General features: G+C 37.9%; 1 pseudogene; it reads left to right on the forward strand.

Annotated features, from left to right (window-relative positions):
- Positions 1-1626: 1626 nt before the first annotated feature.
- LOC110280497 (uncharacterized) lies at positions 1627-6028 on the forward strand (annotated as a pseudogene).
- The last annotated feature ends 271 nt before the right edge of the window (positions 6029-6299 follow it).

The following is a 6299-nucleotide window of genomic DNA, read 5'->3' on the forward strand; positions in this document are numbered from 1 at the left end:
TCCATCAAATATAGAAACTCTTTGTGGTACTCCATCACTAATTGTGAGCCTTGTTGTAACGTAAAAAATTGTCCAAAAAATGTATTGTGGTATGATGATGGCACAAAATGCCTCCTCATGATTTTCTTCATCTTCTCCCAGCTGCTAATTGGGCGCTTTCCATACCGTCTTCTAGATCTTCCTAATTCAGTCCACCATATACGGGCATCATCGAAAAAATTGGCTTGTACCAGTCGAACCTTCTTTTCCTCTGAAAGGATGCAATTTGCAAAAATCGACTCTACCTTCCTTTCCCATTTGAAATAAGCTTCAGGATTGTTCCTCCCTTTAAATGCAAGAATTTTCAACTGAGAACCCTTTTTCGCATATGAGATTTCTTTATCATCACTATTGTAATCCTTAATCATTTTTTTATTTTTTATTTTTTTTTCAGACACTAACTTAAAGATAGGATAAATGCAAAAACAAAATTAAAAAAAGGATTTTTTTTTCATTTTTTTTACTCTAACGTGAATTTACAGAAATTAAAAAAAAAATAAAGAGACTAAACAAGACCCATGGAACATGTAGATAAATAAGAATTTACCTACGATCTGTAACTGATACCGGATGATAAGGAAAAAAAACAAGAGGATAGGTAAAGGGGTTTTTCCTACTAGACCTCTAAAAAACCTATTCTTAGCAACCTAGGTCACCGGAAGGGGCTCCCTACTAGACCTTCAAAGAACTTGCCCTTGACAACCTAGATCAGAGGGATGAAAATTGAATCACTCAATTTTCTACATGCAACAAGCGAAGCAAATCACTCACCACACTTAATCACACAAAAAAATGTGCATAAAGCACTAAAGAAATTTTATTCATCAAAAGTTATATAAATTGTCTCACCAAAGGTGTTTAAATAGACTCCTAACAAACTAGCTAAAAGATAAGATAAATAATTTAAATCAGATTTGATCTTATTAGATTAGATCAGATTTGATTTAAATTTTAAAATCCTAAAGATATGATAACTAATTTTACCTATCCTCTTGTTTTTTTTCCTTATCATCTGGTATCAGTTACAGATCGTAGGTAAATTCTTATTTATCTACACGTTCCATGGGTCTTGTTTAATCTCTTTATTTTTCTCTTCAATTTCTGCAAATTTACTTTAGATTCAAAAAAAATGAAAAAAAAAATCTTCCTTAAATTCTATTACTGCAATTTCTGTTTATTCCAGTTAACAAAAAAAACGTAAACAAAAAACGAAAAAAAAACAAAAAAAACAAAATTTTAAATTTTCCCATTGTTTTATCTTTTCAAATTTTCCTTGGGTTCCACTTAGGATTCAATTTTGCTAGTTTTTGTCATCCTGGTATCACTCCTTATTTCCTTTTTTTCACATACTTTAATTATCTTCTTGTCAAGTTGAACGTTTCTCTCATTCAGATTATCTTAGTTTGGTGTCTCAATTCCTCATCTTCCGAAGTGCAACTTGTTAAGGCAATCCAATAATGGAAAAAGGCAAGAGTGGTAAGCTCATCAGAGGGTAAAAGCCACGTATTGAGTGAAACATGAGTGTCCTATTTCGAGTGATACACGTGAGAAGAGTGCTGTAAGGTCTATTCTTTTACAGGTTCATTGATGGCTAACACTAAAGGGAACCTCGATCCACAACTAACTTTCTGCCTTGATGCATTTGCTAGCATCCTTACAGGGATTCAACAATGTCTTGGTGACACAGATTCTCGAATTAACTCTTTTTCCCCTAGGCGAAAATCACGATCACGAGAATCTATTCGTAATGATTCTATGGAGTCTGAGGAGGGGACTTCATCCAGATCCCGGTATCATAGACAACCAGTAGATGTTGATAATAACCTTAATGCTATCAAGATGTGCATCCCAGAATTTAAAGGTAGAAGTGACCCTGAGGCATACCTGGAATAGGAACGCAAGGTAGAGCTCCTATTTCAATGTCATAACTACATTGATGTAAAAAAGGTAAGGCTAGCGGCTGTCGAATTCTCAGATTATGCCCTTGTTTGGTGGGCCGAGCTGGACAAACAGAGGAGGCAAAATGGAAAACCACAAATTCTGTCTTGGGAAAAGATGAAGAAGGTCATGCGACAACGGTTTGTCCCTTCTTACTACTACAGGGAGCTACATCAACGGCTCTAATGGTTATACCAAGGTTCTAAGTCTGTAGATGAGTATCATAAGGAGATGAAGATGCTACTAATCCAAGCAAACATTGAGGAGGAGTCTGAGACTACTATGGCATGTTTCTTGAGTGAGCTGAACCGAGACATTGCAAATACTGTAGAACATCTCCCATTTGTGACTATGGAAGACTTGGTGAACCTAGCTATCAAAGTGGAAAGACAGCAAAAGGCGAAAGGGCTGCGTAATTCTACTTCAAGGTGGGATTCGAGAGGTGCTAATTTCAGGGAGAAGACTGGATCCAAACCTACCGAATCAAAGGAGAAGCCCACAGAGCAGCACAGGAAGCCGCACACACCTAATTCCACTTCTAAACCTCCTGCACGGCATCGTGATATTACCTGCTTTAAGTGCCATGGATTAGGCCATTATGCTTCCGAGTGTCCAAATAAAAAGACCATGGTAATTAAAGCAAATGATATTTTCTCAGAATCTGATAACTCAGATGGGTATGAAGACATGCCACATGCGGATGATGCTACAGATAATGAAGATATAATTGAGTTTGCTGTTAGTGGCGAGACCCTTGTTACTAGGCGGATCTTAAATGTACAAGCCAAGGATGATAATCTAGAACAGTGAGAAAACATCTTTCATACAAAAGTTTTATTGGGAGGTAAGGTTGGACTCATGATCATTGATGCTGGAAGTCATACAAACGTTGCTAGCTCTACTTTGATCACAAAATTGGGGTTGAAATGCACCAAACACCCTAACCCTTACAAACTGGAGTGGCTAAGTGATGTTGGTGAGTTGAAGGTTATGAAGCAAGCCCGAATACAGTTCTCTATTGGGAGATACAGTGACGAGGTACTTTGTAACGTGGTTCCCATGCAGGCTTGTCATCTACTCCTAAGCCGTCCATGGCAGTATGATAGGAAGGTGGTCCATGATGGTTTCACAAACCGATACTCCTTCACTTATCTTGGGAAGAAGATTACCCTTGCACCTTTGACACCTAAAGAAGTGTACCTGGAGCAACTGAGCATGCGCAAATCTACTAAAGAGTCTTTAGGATATGAGAAAATTGAAAACCAAGAGGGTAAAGAGAGGGCTTTGGGAGATGAAACGTGTGAGAAAAAAAGTCAGGGTCTGGGTGAAAAAGAGAGTTCTAAAAGAGAAGCATCTATGGAGAGTGAGAGTGCTCACAAAATATGTTTTTATGCCAAAGAGAGGGATCTGAAGCATGCTAGTTTAGGAAAAAAAGCATTGGTGTTAGTACGATTTAGAGAGTCTTTACTTTCTACTATTGAAACTAACCATAACCTGCCTAGTACTTTTATTTCACTCTTGTAGAAATTTGGCGATGTATTTTCGGATGAGATGCCCTCAGGTTACCTCCATTACGAGGCATTGAACATCAGATTGACTTTGTCCCCAGATCAAGCATTCCTAATCGGCCAGCTTATCGGACCAATCCAGAGGAGACAAAGGAATTGCAACGGCAAGTCGAGGACCTTTTGGCTAAGGGTTTTGTGAGAGAAAGCATGAGTCCTTGTGCTGTTCCGGTACTATTGGTACCCAAGAGGATGGCTCATCGAGGATGTGTGTTGACTGCAGAGCTGTAAATAAGATTACAGTAAAGTATCGCCATCCTATTCCTAGACTTGATGATATGCTTGATGAATTGCATGGTTCTGTTATTTTTACTAAAATAGATTTAAGGAGTGGTTATTATCAGATACGAATGAAACTTGGTGATGAATGGAAAATAGCTTTCAAAACTAAATATGGTTTGTATGAGTGGTTAGTTATGTCAATTGGTTTGACTAATGCACCTAGTACATTCATGAGACTAATGAATAATGTTTTGCGAGAGTTTCTAGGTAAATTTGTGGTTGTTTATTTTGATGATATCCTTATCTATAGTAAATGTCTTGATGACCATATTTTGCATGTTCAATCTGTTTTAGAGGTACTTAGAAAGGAAAAATTGTATGCTAATCTCCAAAAGTGCTCGTTTTGTTTGAGTAAAGTCGTATTCCTAGGTTTTGTGATAAGTTCTACAGGAATTGAGGTAGATGACGAGAAGGTGAAGGCTATTAGAGAATGGCCCACACCTCAGAGTGTCTCTGATGTTAGAAGTTTTCATGGTCTTGCGGGTTTTTATCGGAGGTTTGTTAAAGATTTTTCTACTATTGCTGCACCTTTAACTAAAATCATTAAGAAACATGTCAACTTTAAATGGGATCAGGAACAAGAACTTGCCTTTAACACCTTGAAAAAATTATTGTGTTCTGCCCCCATTCTTATTTTACCAGATTTTTCTAAAACTTTTGAAATCGAATGTGATGCTTCCGGAATTAGTATAGGTGCTATTTTGATGCAGGAAAAGCGAGCAATCACCTATTTCAGTGAGAAGTTAAATGGGACCCACCTCAACTACTCCACTTATGATAAAGAGCTTTATGCCTTGGTGCGAGCTTTGGAAGTGTGGCAACATTATTTGCTACCAAAGGAATTTGTGGTACATACTGACCATGAATCCCTCAAACACTTGAATGGTCAAGGGAAGCTGAACAAGAGACATGCAAAATGGATAGAATTCCTTGAATCGTTTCCATATGTAATCACCTATAAGCAAGGTAAAGAGAATGTGGTTGCTGATGCATTATCTAGAAGGTATTCCTTAATCACCACCCTTACTTCTAAACTGTTAGCTTTTGAGTGTATGAAGGAATTGTATCCAACTGATTCTGCTTTTGCCTCTATCTATGCTGCATGTGAACATGGTGCATATAACAAATTCTATAAGCATGATGGCTTTCTTTTTCGGGGTAATAGGATTTGTGTAGCTACTTGTTCTATTAGGGAGTTACTTGTTCTAGAATCACATAGTGGGGGTTTGATGGGTCATTTTGGTGTGCATAAGACTTTGGATGTTTTATCTGAGCATTTTTACTGGCCCCACATGCATAAAGATGTTGAGAAATTTTGTGCTAAATGCATTGCATGTAAACAAGCTAAATCTAAATCTTTACCACATGGTTTGTATACTCCTTTACCTGTTCCTGTGCATCCATGGGTTGATATTTCTATGGATTTTGTTCTTGGTTTGCCTAGAACTAGGAGAGGTCGAGATAGCATTTTTGTTGTGGTAGATAGATTTAGTAAAATGGCTCATTTCATTGCTTGCCATAAAACTGATGATGCCACACATATTGCTGACCTATTATTTTGAGAAGTTGTACGCTTACATGGTGTTCCCCAAACTATTGTCACCCTCAAACTGATGGTCAAACTGAAGTTGTAGATAGGACATTGGGAACCTTATTGCGTGCTGTTGTTGGTAGGAATTTGAAAACCTAGGAACATTGTTTACCTTTTATTGAGTTTGCTTATAATAGGACAATCCATTCTTCTACTGGTTTTTCACCCTTTGAACTTGTCTATGGTTTTAATCCTCTCACTGTCTTAGATTTAATGCCTTTACCATTGAGTGATCTTATTAGTTTAGATGGAGCTAGCAAGGCTGAGAAAGTTAAAGCAATACATGAAAAGGCTTGTGACCTAATTTAGAGGAAGAACAAAACCACGACTGAAAGGGTTAACAAAAGCCGAAAGCATATACTTCAAACCAGGAGATTGGGTTTGGGTACATTTGAGGAAGGCGAGATTTCCTGCTCAGAGGAAGACTAAACTTGATGCTAGAGGGGATGGCCCATTCCAAGTGCTTGAGAAGATCAATGACAACGCCTACAAGATTGACCTACCAGGTGAGTATAATGTCTCTGCTACTTTCAATGTTTCTGATCTCTCTCCTTTTGATATGGACACAAATTCAAGGATGAATCTTTTTGAGGAAGGAGGGAATGATACATGATCTGAAAGACAATAGGGTCATTCTAAGACAAAAGGGCAGAATGGAAATTTCATACTTCCAGAGGGCCCTATCACTAGAGCACGTGCAAAGAAGCTCAAGGAGAGTTTTGGGAACCTGGCAGCGCTTGTGCATATGGAGTTACATCAAGTTCTAACCACGGAAGAATGGGCAAGGCCCATTGGGCTAAGTCAGGACAGCAAGAAGCCCAATAATGCTTTCCGAATTTAGTGGGAGGCATAATTTATCTTTAAATTTTGAAATTCTAGACTTT

The sequence above is a fragment of the Arachis duranensis genome, chromosome 4 (assembly GCF_000817695.3).
Source record: "Arachis duranensis cultivar V14167 chromosome 4, aradu.V14167.gnm2.J7QH, whole genome shotgun sequence".
Lineage (NCBI taxonomy): Eukaryota > Viridiplantae > Streptophyta > Magnoliopsida > Fabales > Fabaceae > Arachis > Arachis duranensis.